At 43.5% G+C, this 21,736-nt stretch overlaps 1 long non-coding RNA gene across 1 annotated transcript in view; it reads right to left on the bottom strand.

Annotated features, from left to right (window-relative positions):
• Window positions 1-2,896: 2,896 nt before the first annotated feature.
• Window positions 2,897-21,736, bottom strand: part of LOC144817998 (uncharacterized) — a 21,037-nt gene continuing 2,197 nt past the window's right edge. The window contains exons 2-3 of the long non-coding RNA XR_013607014.1: window positions 3,220-3,276; window positions 2,897-3,006 (exon numbers count right to left, since the gene is read on the bottom strand). This is a non-coding gene — a long non-coding RNA (uncharacterized LOC144817998). The remainder of the gene's footprint in view (window positions 3,007-3,219; window positions 3,277-21,736) is intronic.

Raw genomic sequence — 21,736 nt, 5'->3', positions numbered from 1 at the left:
TGATTTTTCTAGGTTTTCGCATCAACACGAGGGATGCCACCTTGAATCTTCCAAGATTTCAAAGAACAAAAAGGAGATTCGGAAGCTTCTCCGTCGAGACAGGATCTCCCTTCGTCAGCTAGCCAGGATTGTAGGTTTGTTATCGTCATCGATTCAAGCCATCTTTCCGGGGCCTCTGCATTATAGGGCCCTGCAGAGGTTGAAGGCCTCGCACCTTCGCATGGGTCTCACTTATTCGGAGTTGATCTCCCTTTCCTCTGAGGCCAGGTCGGAACTTCTATGGTGGATAGACCATATGGAGGCCTGGAATGGGAGAGCGATCATCGGCTCCCGTCTGGATCTAGTGATAGAATCGGATGCCAGTCGCCTGGGCTGGGGGGCCAGATGCGGTACTCTCTCGGTGGGTGGCCGATGGACGGAGGAGGAACTTCTTCTCCATATCAATTGTCTGGAACTTCTAGCGGGTTCTTTTGCCATTCATTCCTTCATGACGAGCAGGGTCTCCTGTTGTGTCCTCCTCAGAATGGACAACACGACGGCGGTGCGGTACATCAACCGCCTTGGAGGTACTCATTCCAAGATTCTGACGGATCTTGCCAAGGATTTTAGGCATTACTGCCTCCAACATCAGATTTCGGTGACGGCAGAGTATCTCCTGGGGGATCAGAATTGTGTGGCGGATTGGAACTCCAGGCATTTCAGGGATGCCATCGATTGGAAACTGGATCCTGCAGTGTTCTTTCAGATTGTGACCCTTTGGGGCCTTCCTCTGGTGGATCTCTTTGCCTCCAGATGGAACGCCCAACTTCCCCGATTTTTCAGTTGGAAGCCGGACCTGGGAGCGGAAGCTGTGGACGCCTTCCTTCAGGATTGGTCGGGGATCCCAGCTTATGCATTTCCCCCCTTCCTTTTCATCCAGAGAGTTGCAGCCCAGGTCCGCAGGCAGAGAGCCTCTCTGATCCTGATTACCCCGATTTGGCGAGCCCAGATCTGGTTTCCGTCCCTTTTGGAATTGTCTTGGGACAGACCTCTTCGGTTGCCATCTTTCAACAACATCCTGTCAGATCCCCTGGGTCATCCTCATCCCCTGGTTCTCCAAGGCCATCTACATCTTATGGCTTGGAGGATTTCAGGAGACGATGGACTGACGTCTCGCTTTCGAGAGAAGCTGAACTCCTCATCCAACAGGCTTGGGCCCCGAGTACTACCAAGCGATGCAGATCAGCTTGGAGAAGGTGGGTTTGTTGGTGTGTGGCGAAACACCTGGATCCCGTGGGTGCCTGCGTTACCGAGGTTGTAAACTTCCTGGCAGAACTTTTTCATCAGAAACTGGCTTATTGCACTATTAATTCTTTTAAGTCGGCCATTTCTGCTGGTCATTCTCTCATGGATGGGGCTCCGGTCGGTGAACACCCATTGGTTTGTAAGCTTTTGAAGGGAATTCGTCTTTCGCGTCCACCAGAGCCTCGTTATTTAGGCCTCTGGGACGTTAACGCGGTCCTTCGTTTACTCTTATCCTGGCAAGATAATGATTTCCTATCCCGGAAGGAGATTTCAGCTAAGCTTGCTATTCTCCTTTGTCTTATTTCTTGGAAGAGAGTGTTAGATGTCAGGGCTCTTGATATTACTGCCCGTGTTTTTACCCCGGAAGGGGTTACCTTTACCAATTGCAGGAGGACTAAATCGTGGTACAAGGTCAGTAACCTATCCTGCTTTTCCAGACTCTCCTAAATTGTGTGTGTTTAGATGCCTGAAATCTTACGAGGATATGGCTTTGGAGGTTCGACCTCCTGGGTAACGGCAACTTCTGATTGCCATTAAAAAAACATTTCAGGCGGTATCTTCCCCTACCAAGGCTAGGTGGGTCAAATGGATTATGACAGAATCTGGTATTGATGTCAGGCACTTTGGGGCACATTCTACTAGGGGAGTTATGGCCTCCAAGGCTGTCCAGGTAGGTGGCAGATTGGAGGACATTATGAATGCGGCTGATTGGTCTTCGGAACCTACTTTTAAAAAGTTCTATTTTAAACCAATTCATGAAGCCGCTACGCTGGTGGTAAGTAAGCTTTGAACTTGCATAATCCTCGCCTCCGCTTCCTGACATAGAATGAGAAATGTCCTAGTTATCACAAAGGAAAGTTTCAATTCTATTAAGGACGCGGAGGCGAGGATTATCCCCCCTGGCTTTTTCTAGCCTCCCTCCCTGACGATTGACTGTCTTGCTGGATGTCCTTTTTTCTATGTATCAGGAAAGTAATGTTTTCTGGTGACTACTTATCGTATTTTGTGCATTGATCTTGTTTCCTTACCTTTTGCACGAATGTTTTACAACTTCTGTTTATTTTTCTGGTACTGCCATTGCAATTGCATTTTGTCTTTGCTCTGTGGTTCTTTACTGCTTTCATTCACGAATCTTAATGGAAGAGAGATTATAATGTTCTCTGTTATCCTAGGATCGGATCAGAAGACGGATTAGACTGTGGTCAACTTAACTTCCTGCAGCAGCGAAAGAGGAAGGACTACGTCGAGGGAGTCTCTACATGCACTTGGCTGGTCTGTGATTGGTGGGCTGGTTCCCATGGCTACCGCTGTGCCTCATGGGTTATGTAGTTCTGGGACTGTGGGTTTTTTCTGTTATCTTTCAACTTGCTGTCAATAAAATAAAGAAAGGATATGCATAATCCTCGCCTCCGCGTCCTTAATAGAATTGAAACTTTCCTTTGTGATAACTAGGAAATTTCTCAGTCTGCTTTTTCAGTTAAGACACATGCGCCACGTTTCCCATCTTTGCTAACTAAAGAACCCCACCCTTCAGGTTCAGTATAAAAAACCCTTGAGAAGCCACCTCGCGCGCTTGCGCTCGTTTTCCCTGCCTCCTCACCTAAAAGCCAGCATCTTCCCGAGCAAGAGGATTTCGTCATCGGTCTTCCGCTTTTCACAGATCTCTAAGGAAATGCCGACTCAGAGATTCTCCTTCCGGTCCCAGCCTTTAGTTATTCCGACCTGCAACAAAGAAAAAGAAGTCAAGTAAGTCTATCGGATAATCGGAGCACCTTTGGAAAAGTAAGTGATTTATGATTTTGTTAATGGCTTGTAGTCAATGCACATTCTTGACCCGGAGTACTGCAAATCTTTGAAAGGTAAAATGCTGACATTTTTTAGCGTGTTAAAAAACAAAGGACAATTTTGAAAGTGATACATTTACAAAATACTCACCGTGGAATTCAAGATTTATTTTCAAGCACATTACTGCAACGAAAAGCAGCAGCATGCCTATAAGGAAAGAAAAGAACTATAATTATAAACTTAAGAGACTCATGTAGTACATTATTTAAAAGGACTATACATAATTCTATGAGTAAGTGGAGGCCAGCAGCTCATGCACTTGTGAATAAGGATTAATACTTTTAGTGAATGCTATGCTTTGAATTACACAACAAATGAATACCATTCTTTTATTTGTTATTTACAGGTATTAATCAAAAGCCAATTTAGGCTGTATTCTTTCTCAAGCATTGTTCTTAATGAAGCACTGTTTTTGATGAAAATAATCACAAGCATAGAAAGGTATTCTTCATTAGTAATGTTTATTAGATAAGACCGCACAAGTATAGTTAAAAAGAAGAAGCAATATAGTTTTATATGTGTTTTCTCTTTTACAATAGAAGCAGTTTACAGACGCAAGTGTATCTGACCTTCTGAGCAAAAAAGGAGATGTGTCAAGAGAAATGTGAATACTGTGCAGTGTTTCTTTTCATTTATTATTTTGTCCCATGTTTCCCCCTTCCCCTGGAGATCTATTCTTGCCAAACTGAGTTGTAAATTCAGTGGGGCAGGTATAGGTTTTCAGGGGCGGAAGAGAAAGAACATCTAATCTCTCCAGTTGAAGAGCATGGACTTCGGGTGAGTGAAAGTTTAACAGAGCGTGACTGCTCTTGCCAAGCAACCAAGAGGTGGTTATTCTGAGGGTATAACATACCTACCCTGACTAGAGTGAGGGGACCTACTTCCTTACACATACAAGTGAGAGACAGCACAGTCAGCAACAGAGACGTCTCACCCTCCCATACACACACAGAAAAGGTACCATATGTACATAAGGAGTATGAATATTCATAAGTGTACAGAAGCAGTACAGCATAGCTGTAAAAGTGCACGTTCCACACAAAAACACACACACACTCTTACACATATGAAACAGTTATATAAATAGCACAAGTTGCAACACTGGATGCTTGAATGCAGCACAGGTACAATAGAGAAGATGTTGTCCTCTCACACAGCAGTGGTACAACATAGAGATTAGCAGGACTTTCTGCCATCAAGTAGAAAAGATACATTACATATAACATAAGATAACAGGAGCACAGGACAGACAGTCGTACTGCAAAGTTTCCTCATACAAACCCTTATGGAACAGCATGAGGAGTAGCAATGAACATGTCCCTCAGAATTACCAGTCCAACCTAAAGGAGCAACCTCTGGCCCCTCAGAACGAGAGTACAAGTATCAAAGAAAAAAAGGTTCGAAGTGGGGATGTGAATACACCTTAAACTTGCCCCATGTGGAATAAATCAAACTTTATTTCATCAATGTAATGAACAATTATTTCAAGCGTGCACTATAGTTTTCAGATGCATCTCTCAAACCCAAATAGATGACTTCAGGAAAAGAGGAAAAGATGTATTATTATTATTATTATTATTATTATTATTATTAATAATAATAACAATATTATTGGGGTTGCTATTATTAATAGTACATAGTCATAACTAACATAAAGAAAGTTCTATTGTATCTAACATTCTGGAGACAGCGTCTTGAAACAAACAATGAAAGTTTTTAGCAATAAATATAGGGGGTTGTCAAACTGTGCATAACTTAATGTATTACACAATGAAGAAAGACTACATAAGTGCTAAGCTAAACAGCACACTTTGACAAAAATGATAAATGAGTTTAGATACACACATCATTTGTGTTGGGATGGAAAAGTCCTGTATCCCTGCCCTGAGTGCCCAACTGTACTGTTGTCTGGTTGTCGAATGCTGATTCCTTTGTCATAAACATGGATCATGTGTGTGCACCATGACATGCCTGCCTCAGGGATTGCCATCTTGTTGGACCAGGAGGGGCGCCCAAAGAACTACCCTCATAGTGGCGGAAGTCACCAATAGATAAGCAGCACAACCCCAGTGGTGGCAGCATACTGTTTAGTGATCAGTAGTAGTGAACAGGTCCTTTTTACCTTGTGTCACTGGAGTGAGGCCTCCAGGCTCACTCACCTTTCAAAACTTCCGCTGCTGTGTGCTTACCCCTAACTGACCCTTGGCTAACACCAGCTAGATGTGGAGTGCTGTGCAGGAGTAGTGACTCTGAGCCAGATGCATGTGTGCCGGAGAAGGGTACAGTACTGGGATAGAGCAGTAATATGTAGTACAAGTGCATGTGCTGAGTGTATGCATACCTGTGAGGAATACATGGCATGAAATATGTAATGCTGTGCAGTGCAAGCTCAATTGAAGCATGTGCTGAGTGTATGTGTGCTTGTGTGAAGTACAATACAATCAAGGGTGGAGTGTTGTACAGGCAGCATTCCCATTGTGAGTGTGTGTGCTGGCAGTGTGTGTGTTTGCAAATAGCACACCCTGGTACAGTATTGACAAGCTTTAGTGCTGAACTGTGCGTGCAGACTGAATGTGTGCACTGAATGTATGTGAACTTGTAATGGTACAATGCATGGAGGTAACAGTGCCAGACAGTGTGCTGTGAATGTAAACTGAGTAAGTGTGCCTGCAATGGTACATTATATGGAGGACTTTGGGTTCCATTTTGGGAAGCCCAGGCCTACAGAGGAATCCCCTACACAGATTTGTGTATTGCTGCATTCCGGTGAGCTAGATGGGACACATTTGAGTAAGAGAGAAAGAGACTTCCACATAATAATTCAAAAGATTGCTTTTTGATTCAGTGGTAGATCACTAGAAAGGGGCCTGGACACATCTCTGGAAGGAGATGGGGCTGATAACAGAATCGTAAAGAGTAGGGCTGAGAGCCCAGCATTGACCTTTTGATGCAAATATTACTGTAGCTGACATCTAGGTGTGAACTCTGGTCACTCCCAAAAACTGTTTTGTGAGACAATCAGCTTCTTAACCTTGCTAATCGGTGGCTTCTCTGCTATGGCGAAGGAGAATCGACCCCTCCCACCCCCCCCACCTCCCACCTGCCCGCAGCCAAAACATGAAAAATAAAATTATTATAAACCTGTGTTTATTATCATTTTATTTTTTTCTCCGTAGCGTTGCCTAGTTGAGGGGTCACGGAGATGTGAAGCAGAAGGGAAGTTGTAGGTCCACAAGTTGTCAGTGCGCATGAGGGTTTGGCCAGCCGTCTCAGGCCGGCCAAACCCTCATGCGCACTGAAGCTATCTCCAACCCAGCTGCGGTGCTGGGTTGGAGACCAGCGCGCACAGTCTCCCAGTCTTCCTGGGAGCGCAAATCATCAGTGCTCAGGCCAATCCTGACGCTGCTTTCATTGAGCGTCAGGATTGGCCCAGGGGATTCTGGGAGCCTGTGCCTGCAGTGCACTGTGACGGAGCCAAAGAGGAGCGTTGGAGTCTCAAAAAGGTAAAAGTTATTTTATTAGAAGTTGTTTGTTGTTGTTCATGCCTGTCCCCCCTCTCCTTCCGCCACTTTGCCAAGAAACCAGCAGCTACTGGCCTTGCAGGAAAACCAAGACTGCCTGCCCAGGAGCACCAGCACCTGCCTGCTTGACAAGACCAGTGTGCCCTGTAAGAAAGAGAAGAGCACTGGAGGGAGTGAGGTCCAATGGGCAGCCCTGCCGAGAGGACTCCCTGATCAAGGGGAGATTCAGCTGTGCACTGATCAGTCCATAGCCTGTGTGCAGGAGTGTTGGTTTCGTGACCCCAGTATGCCAGGAGAGGGCCGCCGTAGACTGAGCAATGTGTTAAGTGTTGGCAGTTCGGGATCTTATGAAGCCCATATCTCTGCTCTGCTGTGACCCCATATGCCACGATGGGCCACTGGTAAAGTTGCTGCTGAGACTCGTAACCGCTGTGGTGGGGGTGTTTACACGGAAGGAATCTGTGCACGATTTATCAAGTACCTCAATAACCCCATTTGGCAGAAGGAGTTGCCAGTACCTACAGTACCGAGACGTGCTGTTGCCCGAGGCTGTGTTTGGTGGATCAAGCCCACCTAGCAAGAGAACTGTCCCTAACTGACTGCTGAGGACTGCAGAGGACACCGTGGATGATGCCACACCCTCGCTGCGCTCGAATTGGTAGCTGAAGAAAGGATTCCGTCAACCCACCCCCGTTGGGAAGGCATATTTACCATGTCTTCACGAGCTGAAATCTGCTGCGATAACTGGAGGAGCAAGCAGCGCTGCCTGAGAGGGAGGGCCTGCACATCTGGGTACAGCCACTTGGGCCGTGAGCAGCCTGACTTCTCCGAGCAGGATCAGAACTCGCAGGTGTCGCAGTGAGGACACCCACTGCAACCCTGAATTTTCCAATGCTGCAGGAGCGGGTAATTAGGCCTCTTGAGCCACAGGGGACTCACTGCTAACAGTGCTGAAGTACCATGGACATTTTTTACTAATTCCTGAAGAGTCAAAGGGCAACTCTAGAGTACGGCCAATAAGTGAGCATTCCCTGGATTTGCCAACCAGTGAATGGGGAATAATCCTGAGCATGTTACAAAAAAGAGATTTGCCTAGCAAATACTATAGCCTTGACCTCAAGGGGACTATGTTATTGCTTGTGTATATTGTTATTCATTTCGGGCACCGCAGAAGGACGACAGGTCCAAGGAATATCTAGACCGGCACTCTCGGTCTCTTTCTCTGCATGGTGACCCAAGGAAGCTTTCTACAGCAAATAGCCTGTCAAAGCTAGAGGGAGTCCCCCTCTAACATATAAACACACCTTAGGGAGTGCGACACATAAGAAAAATAACACAATCACTATAATTTAGTATTTTATCTTTTATTGCACTTTATTCACATACTCACTTGGTCCTGAGGAAAGCCAGTTTAAAACAAAAGGCCTGGCTGAAACATGTAGACCACACAGGACGCTGGAGGTCATAATCCGCACTCCACCACGTCCGTCTGCCTTTTTAGTAGCTAACAGGGGCCCAGTCATTAAAATGTATTTACTTACCCTCGGGTACTGGGACCCACTGTATAGCTTTTTAATCTTCACCTTCTCACCCATTACACTGCACACTTAGCAACATACCAGCTCCGCAGTAATCTGGCGCTGAAGCACACCCGGGACACACTCGGTGTCACTGTGGTGGGCCCGATGATGAAGCATGCCACCAACTAGGTTGGTGGGTGAGGGCTTCATGAACAAACCAATGGGTTTGCTGGCACGCGTACTTCATTGAGTCTCCCCCACCTTTCCCTAAATAGCTAGTCCTTTTTGATATTGACATATTGACATATTGTTATTCATTAGCATGTGTAGAGTTAGAAATAAAATATTTATTTTTCTTATGAAAGCAAGTATTTGACTGGACATTGATTTATTATTCATAGTGTTTGCACTTTAAGTTATGAGTTGTGTTGACTTACCTGTATCTACACTTCCCCACCAAGGGAATCTGTGACTCCTCGACCACAGCTACTACTGATAGACAAGTGCAGAAGAAGGGGGACTTGGCCCAGTTGGTCAGGATCCGTAGTAAGTGGTACAAAAGGGGGTGGTGATTTAGGCCCAGATCTCTGTACTGGGGTGAATGTACGACATTGTTCTGCATTCTGTCCATCAGTTGTTGTTTTTGCATTTGTCACCCCGAGTGGGATGGGTATGCTCAGACGTGAGTCCCATGCTCTCCACACCACTGGAGTCAAGCTATCCAGGCTGATGAAGGCTGATAGCCAGAAACCGGTCCTTGGATGCTTGATTCCGGTCCAGGAAAGACATGGCTTGGCAGTTCGGGCTGGACTGTTCCCATGAGGCACAGGGTCAAGGCTGATTTGCATATGGCCATGTCTGACCTGGGGTGGTGTGGAGTGCAAAAAAACGATGGATTTCGGCCCAGATCTCTGTACTGGGGTGAATGTATGACATTGTTCTGCATTCTGTCCATCAGTTGTTGTTTTTCCATAGTAAGTGGGACTCCGGGACATCAGGTTTAAAAGGCCTCAACCACCACTGTTGGGCCCAGTAGCCACGGTGTGCCCTCTGAAAGGGGTTCTGACAGTTTTACATCATACCCTAGCACTTTTTCTTCTTAGTTCCCTCAACCTTTGTGGTCTGAGAGGAACTCTTATGCCCACTCGTAGCTAGAAGTATCCTAGAAATCTTTGTTAAAAGTAACTTATAAAGGATTAGTATTGATAATGGTGTGATGGGAGCAGGGGCATTGCAAACACTAATTACACTCCCTGCAAAACTTCTGTTCTTGGCTTTTTTGAAGGTGGGTTTCCAGGCAGATAAAGTCTGTGCTTTGGTGTGAGAGAGATACTCAAGGGCTAGGCAATTTCTGTGCTAGGTAGTTTTCATGTTCCTCGTGAATCACCTTCAAAACCCTTGAACCTGGTGGCTCTGATGGAGCGGTAATTTCTTCTGGTAATTTCTCAATGCAAAACCCTCATGCTACCTCTAATTTACCGCTGAATCGGTGTTGGGTCCTTCACACCATGTATTACCTTCAGGAGATTTAAATAAAGATGAACAGTCAAAAATGCAATTATTATTTTAGCCAATAAAGAGAGAGTTTTTGAGTATTTTAAAGGGTTTTATTTTCTAGTCAAAAGTTAATTTTCTCTGACCCTTTATTCATTAGTAAAATATCAATCAGGTTACAGAATTTGGAAAACAGGAAAAATAGCATTAATACAGAACACATTACAGTCTGCATATAAGCATCACATGTAAAAAAAGAAAATGTGGCGCAAAATTTCAGTCAAAACTCTTAAAGAGTTTCTAAGAAAAATAGATGGGCTTTCAGTTCAACCTTAGTCCATGCTGAGGTTTCCAGGTCATTGCCAAGCAGACATGCAGCTGGTAGCTTTGGAGAGACCACTACCTGTTTCAGGCCAGTAATATACCCCCCTCACCCCGCAGTCTAATGTCACCATAGCCAGTGCATGGTTAGTGGTAACACTGTCAGCATTGGTGACTGGGCAAGTTATCCCAATAAAGTATTGCAAAATGGAAACGAGCCTTCATCCTACCACTCCTTAAAAAAACCGACCTGGACATAGCCGATTTAAATAACTATCGGCCTATTGCAAGGCTGCCCCTTCCAGCCAAAATCATGGAAGGTTTCTTAAATACGCAGCTAAGCTCCTTCCTGAGAATAGGACAACATCTGGACCCATCCCAACATGGGTTCCGTGCAGAACATAGCACGGAATCCGCCTTAATTAAATCGGTGGAAGACATTAGAAGAGTGCTGGACGGAGGAGGCAGAGCCGCCTTGATCCTGCTGGATCTCTCCGCGGCCTTCGACACGGTCCATCACAAGTTGTTGGTGGACCGGTTGAGGGCCTGCGGAGTTCAAGATAAGGCGCTGAAGATCCTGCAGGCCTTCCTTTCCAACAGGACTCAGTCAGTGACACTGGGGGATTTTGAATCATGCCCTTTTACACTTCCTTGTGGAGTACCCCAGGGTTCCTCCTTGAGCCCGACCCTTTTTAATGTCTATGTTTCCACTCTAGTCCCGATAATTCGAAACTTCGGCTTCGACCTTACAGCTTATGCGGACGACACGCAGATCGTGGTGTCTCTGCGACCGGGGGACTTAGATAGCACTGCAGATAGGTTCAAAAGCTGCATGCGAGAAGTGGGGGTTTGGATGGCTTAAAACTGTCTTACAGACAGAAGTGCTAATCTTTGGCTCTAAAGACAACTTCTGGTCCCCGAGATGGTGGCCGGAAGAAATGGGAACTCTGCCCGCCCCTGTGACTAAGGTGAAGAACCTCGGAATTCTGGTGGATGATACACTATCTTTTAAACCTCAGATCAATGCCCTGGTCTCTTCCACCTACTTCGTGCTTAAAACAATTAGGAAAGTGCTACCATTTTTGGAGCAAGAGCACAGAAAAACAGTGGTAACCGGACTAATTCTTTCGCGGTTAGATTACTGCAACAGCCTTATGCTGAACGCTCAAGTTAGCGTATTTAACTAAACTCCAGAGACTACAGAATGCTGCCGCACGCCTGATTACAGATACACCTAAGTTCGTATCGGTGGCTCAGGACCTGGCAATACTTCACTGGTTGCCAGTGCGGAAACGAATTATCTTTAAGACACTCTGTGTGGTCTTTAAAGAAGTGCACGACCTGGGCCCTAGCTGCATGAAGGAACTATTCCTCTGGTACAAACCGACAAGATCTCTCAGATCTGGTCAGCAGGCATTAGTGTCGGTCCCTAGAGTTAAGAAAGCTAGATGGGGAGGTAGGAGCTTCTCCCTAGGAGCCGCAGTAGCCTGGAACAAGCTTCCCCTTCATATTAGACAATTGCCCGATCTCCTATCCTTCAGAAAGACATTGAAGACATGGCTCTTCACACATTAAAGTACTGACCCACACACACCAGTTCATTCTGTTAGCACCAGGACACCTCCGGGTAACAGTGCGCTCTAGAAATGTAAAAAATAAATAAATAAATTGCTCTGGGGAATCCAGTGTGTCTCTCACCATAGTAACACTGGCACCTGTTTCCCTCAGAGCTTCTATCCTGGTTCCTTTTAATCCAAGGGTATTGTAAGTACTTTTTAAAGTTGGGTGGCCATACAGCTACAGTGGCAAACTTAACTTCACCTTCTTAAACTAGAACTGCTTCAGTGTGCAACCCGATTTGCTCTTGGCACACTATTGATCCCATCTGGAGACTTGGTACCCCAGGAGTAGCTGTAGTAGGACTTGGGGCCTTCTTGTTTGGGCAAGCATTATCTCCAGTTAAGTATCCCAACTTCTTACAGTTGTTGCACCAGGCCTTTAAAGGATCAAAGTTCTTTCCCCTGTACCTATTATTGGACAGTACAGGTTTTTGGGGCCCTTTAGAAGACTCAAGCTTTTTATCTTGGGGATTCTCATCACCTTTCCCAGGGTGAGGTTTTATAACCCCCTTTCTTTTGGTCACCCCCAGTGGTTGTTTTTGTCACCCTTGTCTTGACCCAGTGGTCTGCCTTTGTTCCCAATTCTTGGGGAGAAATTAGACTTAGGTCTACCAAATGCTGATGTAACTTTTCATTAGTCCAATTACTTAAAATATGTTCTTTCATAAACAGAATATAAAGTCCATTGAAATCATGCACATTGTGTCCCGTTAACCAAACATCTAGTGTTTTAACTGAGTAGTCTATGAAGTCAATCCAGGATTGGGTTTGGGTTTGTGAGCCCCCCTGAATCTAATTCTATATTCCTCAGTTGTGAGTCCAAATCCCTCAATCAGAGTTCTCTTCATGAGGTCATAAGACTCAGCATCGCCCCAGAAAGGGTCAGGAGTCTGTCTCTGCAGTTACCAGAGACCCGTTCCCAAAGGAGTGCCCCCCAGTGTCACTTCTTTACTTTTCTCATTTCACAAGCCCTCTCAAAGGCTGTGAACCATTTTGTGATATCATCACTCTCTTCATATTTAGGGACAATCCCTTTGGGGATTTTAGGATCAGAAGATTGCTCTTTATCCTTATTAAGTAAATTGCTGCCACCATTGATGGGTGCTAGGCACATCTCTGCTGTCTCTCTTTCTAGAGCCAGCAACCTGGTCTCTAGATCCAGTATTTTGGTCAGCCTTACTAAAAGGCTGTCCTCCTCATTGAGGCTGTCCATAATGTCCTCAGTGGTATCTGACCCACCTGGGAGGGATCTAGGTACTGAGAGGTTGATTCTTGGAGTCAAGGGTACTTGGACCCTTTTCTCCCTAGGAAGTGGAAGGGGTTGATCTACCAGGTCATCCCCTTCCTCTCCGTCCTCATCTGACTGGTCACTAACCATTTTCAGTTGGGTGGCCCTTAGCATACCCAGCCAACAGTTCCTGGAGCTTTTCGTTTAGCTATCTTTTTCATTTTATAATGGGACTTTAACTCCTCTTTATTTTAGTCCCGGAGACTGCTCCATCTTAACACCTCAGCTTAACTCCCAAAATGGCAACAGCAAGCTAAGAGCAATAAAAAGAGGACTGAACTAGGAAATAGAAAAGACCCAAAATGGCATCAGCAAGTTAAGAGCAATAGAAAGAGGACTGAACTAGGAAATAGAAAAGGCCCAAAATGGCAACAGCAATTTAAGAGGAACAGAAAGAGGACTGAACTAGGAAATAGAAAAGGCCCTCACGGCTTAGAACAAGTTTGTACACGAAGACGGCGGCCATCTTGGAAGGTCACATTATAATTATTTTTTTTTTAGAGATTTATAAAACCAAGGGAGAGAAGAGAACCCATAGCCTAGAGTGAGCTTGAACATGAAGACTGCGGCCATCTTAGAAGATCACATTATAATGTTTCTTAGAGACTTATAATGATCCAGCGGCCTTTAGGAAATATATCATAAACTACGCTACCCAACTTCACAATATTCACCATTAATTATAAATCAATCACAAGGCCCATGAACTAACATGATATATTTTGACCAACTGAATCATGTGACCTAATTAACCTATTTACAAATTATATACATTTATATACAACCGCGGTGAATGAATTCATCATATTTTACAAAACCCTACGAATTAATTAAGCCACTGTGGCGATAAGATCTTGCTAATGATAACCTAAACTCATGAAATAACAAGACCAGCTTGTTTTCCAAAGTAAGATTTTTATTAGCTACTTATTTGGAATTTGCATTAGAAATCTTTATTAAAGCATTTTTATTAGAATCATTGTAAATAGTTATGACAGTTTTTATGTAAATCAAAATATTATTGCAAATGAAAATTATCAGTTTAGCATTTTTCAAAACCTAAGTCCCTAACATAGCTAACTATAATAAAGAATAAAAGAGTAAAGTCTTTGAAGGCCCTTACGTGCTCCAAGGAAAGTTCATCAGCACGACACCCTCATCAAAGGTCAGCAAGAAGCCACAGTCCTCTTCCACGGGGAATAGTTTTTATACCTTTCTGCACTAAGCTAATCTAAGCAAAAGTATAACTTTTCTGCTGAAATCGGAGTCCCATTGGCTAAAAAGTGACGCCATCGTGTCATTCCACTTATTAGAACATCAGTTCCGTCAATTTCTTAGAGTCCATTGTCTCTAGTTTTCGAACAACGAGGCTTCCTCCAGTTTGCAACATTTAACCAAGTAAAGTCATTTGCTTCCTCGGATATGAAATTTGTCGCACGTTCTTTTGCCGGTTCCTGGCCTTGGCCTTGTTTGACTAAGGAACAGTCAGCACATCTCAACAAAATGTTTCAGGCAGCAGGAATTCATCTGTCATGGACTTTCTTTTGCTCCGAGCAGAATTTTAGCAGACGCGAAGGTACTTAGGCCCAAACCACTTTTGTAAAACTATTATATTAAACAAACACAATTAATGTGAGAAATATAATTCGTTCTGCTGCCACCCTCCATAGCTAATGATTAACCCATTAGTCTAAATTTACCTAGCTGAAGCGTACAATTAAAGCAGCATTTATATCTACCATTCTTCATTTCATCCAACAGGATTCTTTATGCACCTGTAAAGTAAAGTGACACTACATAGACAAGAAAGCAAAATAAGCACATGCCATTATTTAAAACAGCTGCTATTAGTCATGACACAACGATAGACAAATTTAATTTATTATTCTCCACGTACCAGAGAATGCAACATAGAGCACATTTATGAGCACACATGTTAGTAATCCTCGTGTATATTCGTGAATGTAACTTTAAACTAGGTTGAATTAATACACACACACAGCACAAATAGTTAGCTTATTTAATTTTTATTATGGAAGTGTGACTTCACGAGTTGAAATGAAAACATTTCTGAATCTCGCTCCATCAACTAAACCGAGGAAGCGAAGAGAACCCAATCACCGACAAATATGGAGGGATCTAACTTAGAATCAACAGGCTCAAACTCCTTTCTCATGAAATACCCACTCGGCCTTTCTAAGAATGCAGCAAAAAAAATCAAACACAACCTAATTAGAAAGCATCCAGACATTCTGATTTCTGACCCTTACTTCAACTTAAACAAAGGCACAATTATTAATGACCTGATATTTTTTACCAGAAAAACAGCTAAATGGCGCACCATCATTACGAAGATGCTCAACGTAAAAAACACAAACAACATTCCACACGGCACAAAATTTAGGATCATTCCGTCACCAGGACTAAGAGCGGATTTATGCATAACTATCTACAAGAACGGCATTATACTTATACAAGCAGCTAACAATGAGCTAGAAAAGTTTGACAACCTATTTTCTACGCTTAAAGAATGGGTAGACAAAACAAATCCTTCTAATCAACAAAGAATCGTACAAGAAGCCACTCTACTCACATCCAACAATACCGCCTCAGACGTCACACCAACAATCAGAGATCATCTAGGTCCACAATCCACAATGATACAAGGAGGCTCAACGTCAACACGAAGCTTCCCAGACGGAAATGAGTCTGTGACAGGTGAAAACGATACAGCGTATGTCATTACCACTACGGTGCCGCCACAGCGAGTAGAATCAACTCCTCTACCGCGAGCGACATCTCCTTCACATAGGACAGTCAATGGAAACCCCACTCCAGGAATAAAGGTATTGAAAACTAACACCCCTCTCATACTCCATCCATCAGCATCACAAAATTCAACAAAGACCTTACGAAAGTCAGTTCCTCAGAACGCAAATCAGAAAGACCAGATGTCAGGAAGCGCATCCCACCCAACTAATATAGAAGACACTATCTACCGAGCCAATGACAAAAACAGGAAAAAAGAAGAAACAAAAAATCTAAAACTTCAGGACACAAGCAAAACTCGAATCTGGCAGACGCATATTCCCAAAATATCTTCACTACCTCGGAAAGAACTCGAAGCACTCCAAACAAAAGTGGACAAGATGTCACAGGATATTGCAAACGCATTACTAGCTTTAGAATCAATACTGAAAAACCACGATAAGCACCCACGCCAAAGTCGAACACGTCCAAAAATTAGTGCATATCTATCAAGAAAAGAGCAGAAAATCATTTACGCCGCTCTCAAATAGACTTAACAGACCAGACAGAAATCTTAAATACCTATCAGACGATGAAACCTTAACCTTATTACGGTCATATGAGCTGGAAACTAGCAGCAAAGGGGAGGCAATTGAGTCAGTCCCGATCGATGCCAATAGAAAACCCTGGCCCAAGAATAGGAAACCCAACCATAACAACCTACAACAAGTCCAGCTAACCACCAATTCGAGTGAAATGAACCCTAGTAGTGCAGGGAAACCACTACTATGCCTACTGCTCAACTGTCGATCCGCAGCAAAACATGCCTCGGACATCGCAGCCCTCATCGCTAATCAGGAAATAGATGTAACAATCCAAACAGAAAAATGGCTTACGGAATCATCATCCCCGTTCATGGATCTCATTATAACATTGTGAGACTAGACAGACAAAAAAGACAGGAGGCGGTATTGCATGCATACACCGAACGGATATAGAGATCAACGAAATACAGTCCTTCTTGAATCTTGTGAATACCTAGGCCTCAATGTAAGAACAGCAGGTAACCAAAGATGCAACCTACATGCGCTTTACCACCCTCCAGGTAATATTGCTACTTTTATTGAACAGTTAATGGAGATCATCACAGCTAACGCTAACAGCCACACGAATAACATATTCCTAGGCGACTTCAATTTGCACTGGGACGACAAGAATGATAAACACAGCAACGCGCTTAAAGACTTCCTAACAGATCTAAACCTCACTCAAACCTGCACACATCCAACTCACTTGAAAGGGGCTACCTTAGATTGGATAATATCAAGGAGTAAAGATATCACAATGCAATCAATTGTCCCTTGTGATTGGACTGATCACCATGCCATAACCTTTGTGATACCCTCAATAAAGAAGAGCAAAACAGTGCAACCAGTCAAACTAAAAAATGGACTAGAGACATTAAAGATCCTAATATTGAGATACTTGTAGCAAGATGCGAGAAGGAACTAAATCCGCCTAACAACTTACTGAACGCTAACGAACTCACAGAGCACTACACTAAATCAATGACAAACATAGACAACTCCACCATGCCTCTAAAACTAAAAAGAATATCTGAGAAGGATAGAAATCCATGGTTTAATGAAACATTGAATGAAGATAGGCGTAAACTGAGACAAGCTGAAAGGAAATGGAGACAGCAACCATCATCCCCACAGCTTAAAACACTCAGAAAGATCAGAAACGAATATAACAAAAAAGTACTCAACTCCAAGAAAGAATTCTTTAGGTCAGAACTAGACAGCGCCAAAAACAGACTGCGGAAACTATTCGAATTATTAAAGCAACAGTCAAATAAGCAAGCCAAATCGGCACAAGAAACTGCTAAAACTCAATTGAGCTGTGAAGAATTTTCACCTTTCTTCACGGAAAAGGCCAGCAAGCTAGAAAAAGTGCTTAGGTTAGCAGCTGACAACCTTCATAGTCAATTACCTAAACAAAACAAGGAATCCTTGACAAACGTGCACAATGGGCAACTTTCAAGCTTAATGACTAGAATACCATTGATAAAACTCTTTCGGATATTAAACCTAACAACCACTACAATGATCCCCTCCCCTCTAAATGCCTAAAAAGAATCAATCACATTGTCGTTCCTGTATGGACAAAAATATGAAATGCCTCACTTTCACAAGGAATACTACCAGACTGCCTAAGAACAGGTCAAGTCCTCCCCATCATCAAAAAACCTACAGCGGACACGGCGGAGCCAAATAACTTCCGCCCGGTAACGAATATTCCTATACTTGCCAAACTAATTGAGAAATGTGTACAAAATCAACTGAGCAACCACATCGCCAATTTCAAGCTGCTGGACGACTGTCAATCCGGATTTAGTCCTGGCCACAGTACGGAATCAGCAATCCTACACATAGTAGATGATGCATTGCAGGCCCTGGACCACAATCAAACTTGCCTACAAGTACTTCTGGACCTTTCATCTGCCTTTGACACAGTAAACCATGAAAAATTGCTAGCCAGGCTTCGAGACTGGATGGGTCTATCTGGAATTGTTCTGAAATGGTTTGAATCCTTCCTCCAGAACAGATCTCAAAGATTCCTAGTCAACCAGAAGCTCTCACCCTCAGGGACAAATTCAATTGGAGTCCCTCAAGGATCAACACTATCCCCATCATTATTCAATTTATATTTCGAATCCCTTACAGAAATTCTCCGTGACGCATGCATATCTTTTCACATGTACGCTGATGACACTCAGATCTACATCAAGATATTGTCACTGGAAGACATAAAGAAAATGAACGAGGCATTAAAAATATCATTACACTGGCTAACTAGTAATCATCTGAAACTAAACGCACCAAAAAACGGAATTCCTATTAATACCACCAACGAATAAACCCGCAAGTGAAAGAATGGACCAAACTGATCATAGCACTAAACTGCACCCCGACACTAGTAGAATCCGCAAAATCATTGGGTATCTCCCTTGATAAGAACCTAAACATGAAAACACACATCAAATCAATGACAAAAAGTGCCCTGTTTCACCTGAACTATATTAGAAAAATTAAACCTCTCATCTCTACGGTGGACCTTAAAATAGCAGTACAGTCCTTAGTTATCTCTAGGATTGAATATGGATGTACAACTCTAGCAGGTCTCCCAAAAATCTCAACAGCCCCTCTAAAAGCATGTCTAAATGCGGCAGCAAGACTCATCACTGGTTCCAGAAAATACGACCATATCTCCCCTCACCTGAAAGCATTAAACTGGTTACCATAAGAAGCCAGAATTCAATTTAAAATGGCATGCACCACACTCAAAGCGCTCCACCACTGAACTCCAAGGTACCTTGCTCAGAAAATAGAGTTTTCAAGGGGAAGCAGACCAGCCAGGAGCACAAGAGATATGCTGCTGAAACCACCCATCTTTCGGAAGAAGAAGACATACGACAGAGCTTTTTCCGGAGCAGCCCCAGAATCTGGAACTCACTCCCTCCAAGCATTAGAAAAATTCCAAACACAGCAACATTCAAGAAGGAAGTGAAGAGCTTCCTAATGAGCAAGTTTCTGCCATAGGGCCAGACGATTCTTTAATCGTTAAGACTAAAACACCAACTTTAATCAGAAACCGCTCATGTTGTAGACTCCTCAGTAAGCACATCAGAATCATGTGTAAAGAAATAATATTACGTTTACTAAAACGAATAGGAAGGACATACACAGGAATATTATATATAGCAATGATGATGTTTTTGTTGTAAGGTTAAGAAATTCATGTCATGTACAGGAATTTTTATATAGTAATGATACTCATTTTATTGAAACTGATAAGAAAATTCATGTACAGGAATTACATACAGATATGCGCACTGTTTCACGAATATTCATAATGTAACTGTTAAGCGCTCTGATACCCAAGGGTCATGTCCGTGCTATATAAAACTCTATAAATTAAAAAAAAAAATTTAAAAAAAGTGAAGGTACGGGATGAGGTCGAGCTCCTCAACCAAGTCCTCTATGTCATTGTGGTTATTTTCACTATCAGCTGGGTTCTTGTTTTGAGATATAGTTAAAAAAACTTCTAACCCCTCTAACCCTAGCTACAGTGACTTGTAGTTTTCTAAAATTTTAAGGAACTTAACCAAGGCCTTAACAACACTTTTAGTAATTTTACAAAACATTTGCCAATTTGAAAAATCTGAATTATAAAGACAATGTAAGATTTCTGTTGTTTGATCAGGTGGTATCCAAGTAGTCCAACAAATGCAAAGTTGTATATCCCACCGCTGATCGACCAATGTAGGAAGCTGGCTCTGTATATACTATACCAAAATGAGGTATAGTGTGCACAGAGTCCAGTGGAACCCCAAATGTAGGCAGAGGTAAAGTTAGATAGCACCTCACTCTCTATTTATGGTTGTGTGGTCGAGCAATAAGGCAGAATCAGAGGACAGTGTTAAGCATTTGTTGTACACACTCGGTTAGCAAATGAATTCACACACTCAAAGACTGAAATTCAAGTTCAAGTTTACTTTATTTGCATAGTTAATTAAAACCATTGCAATACAAAAAATATACTCATTTAAAAACTGTCAAAGACTGAAATTGAGATTAATTGTTTTTGTATGAAAATATTCTTTTAGTTATTTTATTTTCTAGAACCAAGCAAGCCTCGCATAAGTAAGCAATCAATACTTTACAGTAGTAATGCACTTTGTAAACAGTTGAATTGAAATTGTATATGCACTTTGTTTTGACTTACAGTATGGTTTCAGAGAAATGCAATACTTTGTAAATACAGTACATAGACTTGAACTGGCTTTTCAGTAAAACTACAGGTAAGTTACTTTTGAGATTACTTTTCTTACTCAGAGTCGTATTCCTGGATACTACTTTGTGACATTTCCTGCAAACAGGTAAGTAAAATCGTTTTTGTTAGTTAGAGCAATTTTAAAGAATTTCTTAAGGTTTTCAAACTCCACGCTTACAAACTTTTCCAAGAAAAACAGTCAATGGTATCCTATGGAGGAAAATAGTGTTATCGGTTTTGAGGTAAGTATTTAGTAGTGGGAGTTGAGGTTCTGGGTGTAGACTCAGGGGTCCCCCAGGGTCAAGGAGGCACTCTAGTTACACCCTCAGCAGCACTAGGGCGGCCTGGTGCAGAGTGCTGAGGCCCAATGTTATCTAATGGGGGATAGGGGGCCTCCAGTTGGTGGCTGCTGGCAAGCAGGCCACTTGGTTGTGGGTGCAAAGCTCCTGGACTTCAGCTCAGGGCAAATGGAGAAACAAAGTAGAACCAAAGGTGCACCCTCGGCTACACTAGGGCGCCCAGGTGCAGGGTGCTGTTCATTTCAATGGAGAACCTCCGGTTTGCAAAGGCACTGCAAGCTTGGGGACGAAGGTCTTATGGGTGCGACCACCACTTCGAGAGGTAAGTCGGGAAGTTAGGGGTTGGTTAGGCACTATCGGTTTGGCCACCCAAGGCCGTGGGGTGTCGGGTGCAGGGGTGCCTATTGGGGTCGGATCTTCTAACGAGCTCCTGGTCGTGGTTGGGGGGACCTTCCGGATTTAGACTGCAAGCGCAGGCTGGAGGCTTGAGGCAGGTCAGGAGTCACTGGATCTTGGATCAGGATCGCCGGGGGGACCTCCTCATGGTGTTTGCCCACTCAAGCTAGGGTCGTGGATGGCGGGTGAAGAGTGGGGCGGATTTGCGGAGTCCGGCCGGAGCCAGGGGTTGCAGATGAACAAATCCAGTGTTTACAGGAGACAAAGTCTTTGTGCTTGCAGGTAGGTCCTCCGGGGTTGTCGAGGTTGCTGGCTGCAGGACACACTGGGATTTCGCAGGACTAGGTACGAGGGGAACACAGTTGATACCAAACTCCTCAGTTTTCAGTGTAGCCATTATGGTGTTGTGGAGTTCGTAATGACAAACTCCCAGCACCATATACTCTTAATGCCAGGACTGCACTTACAATGTCCAAGAATGGACTTAGACACTGTATGGGTACAGGGCTCAGGCACTTGTACCCTTACCACTGGTATAGTGCACCCAGCTAGAGGGGTGACT

The sequence above is a fragment of the Lissotriton helveticus genome, chromosome 2_1, assembly GCF_964261635.1.
Source record: "Lissotriton helveticus chromosome 2_1, aLisHel1.1, whole genome shotgun sequence".
NCBI lineage: Eukaryota > Metazoa > Chordata > Amphibia > Caudata > Salamandridae > Lissotriton > Lissotriton helveticus.
The sequence above is the reverse complement of the archived record's forward strand: the minus strand, read 5'-3'. Positions and strand labels throughout refer to the sequence as shown.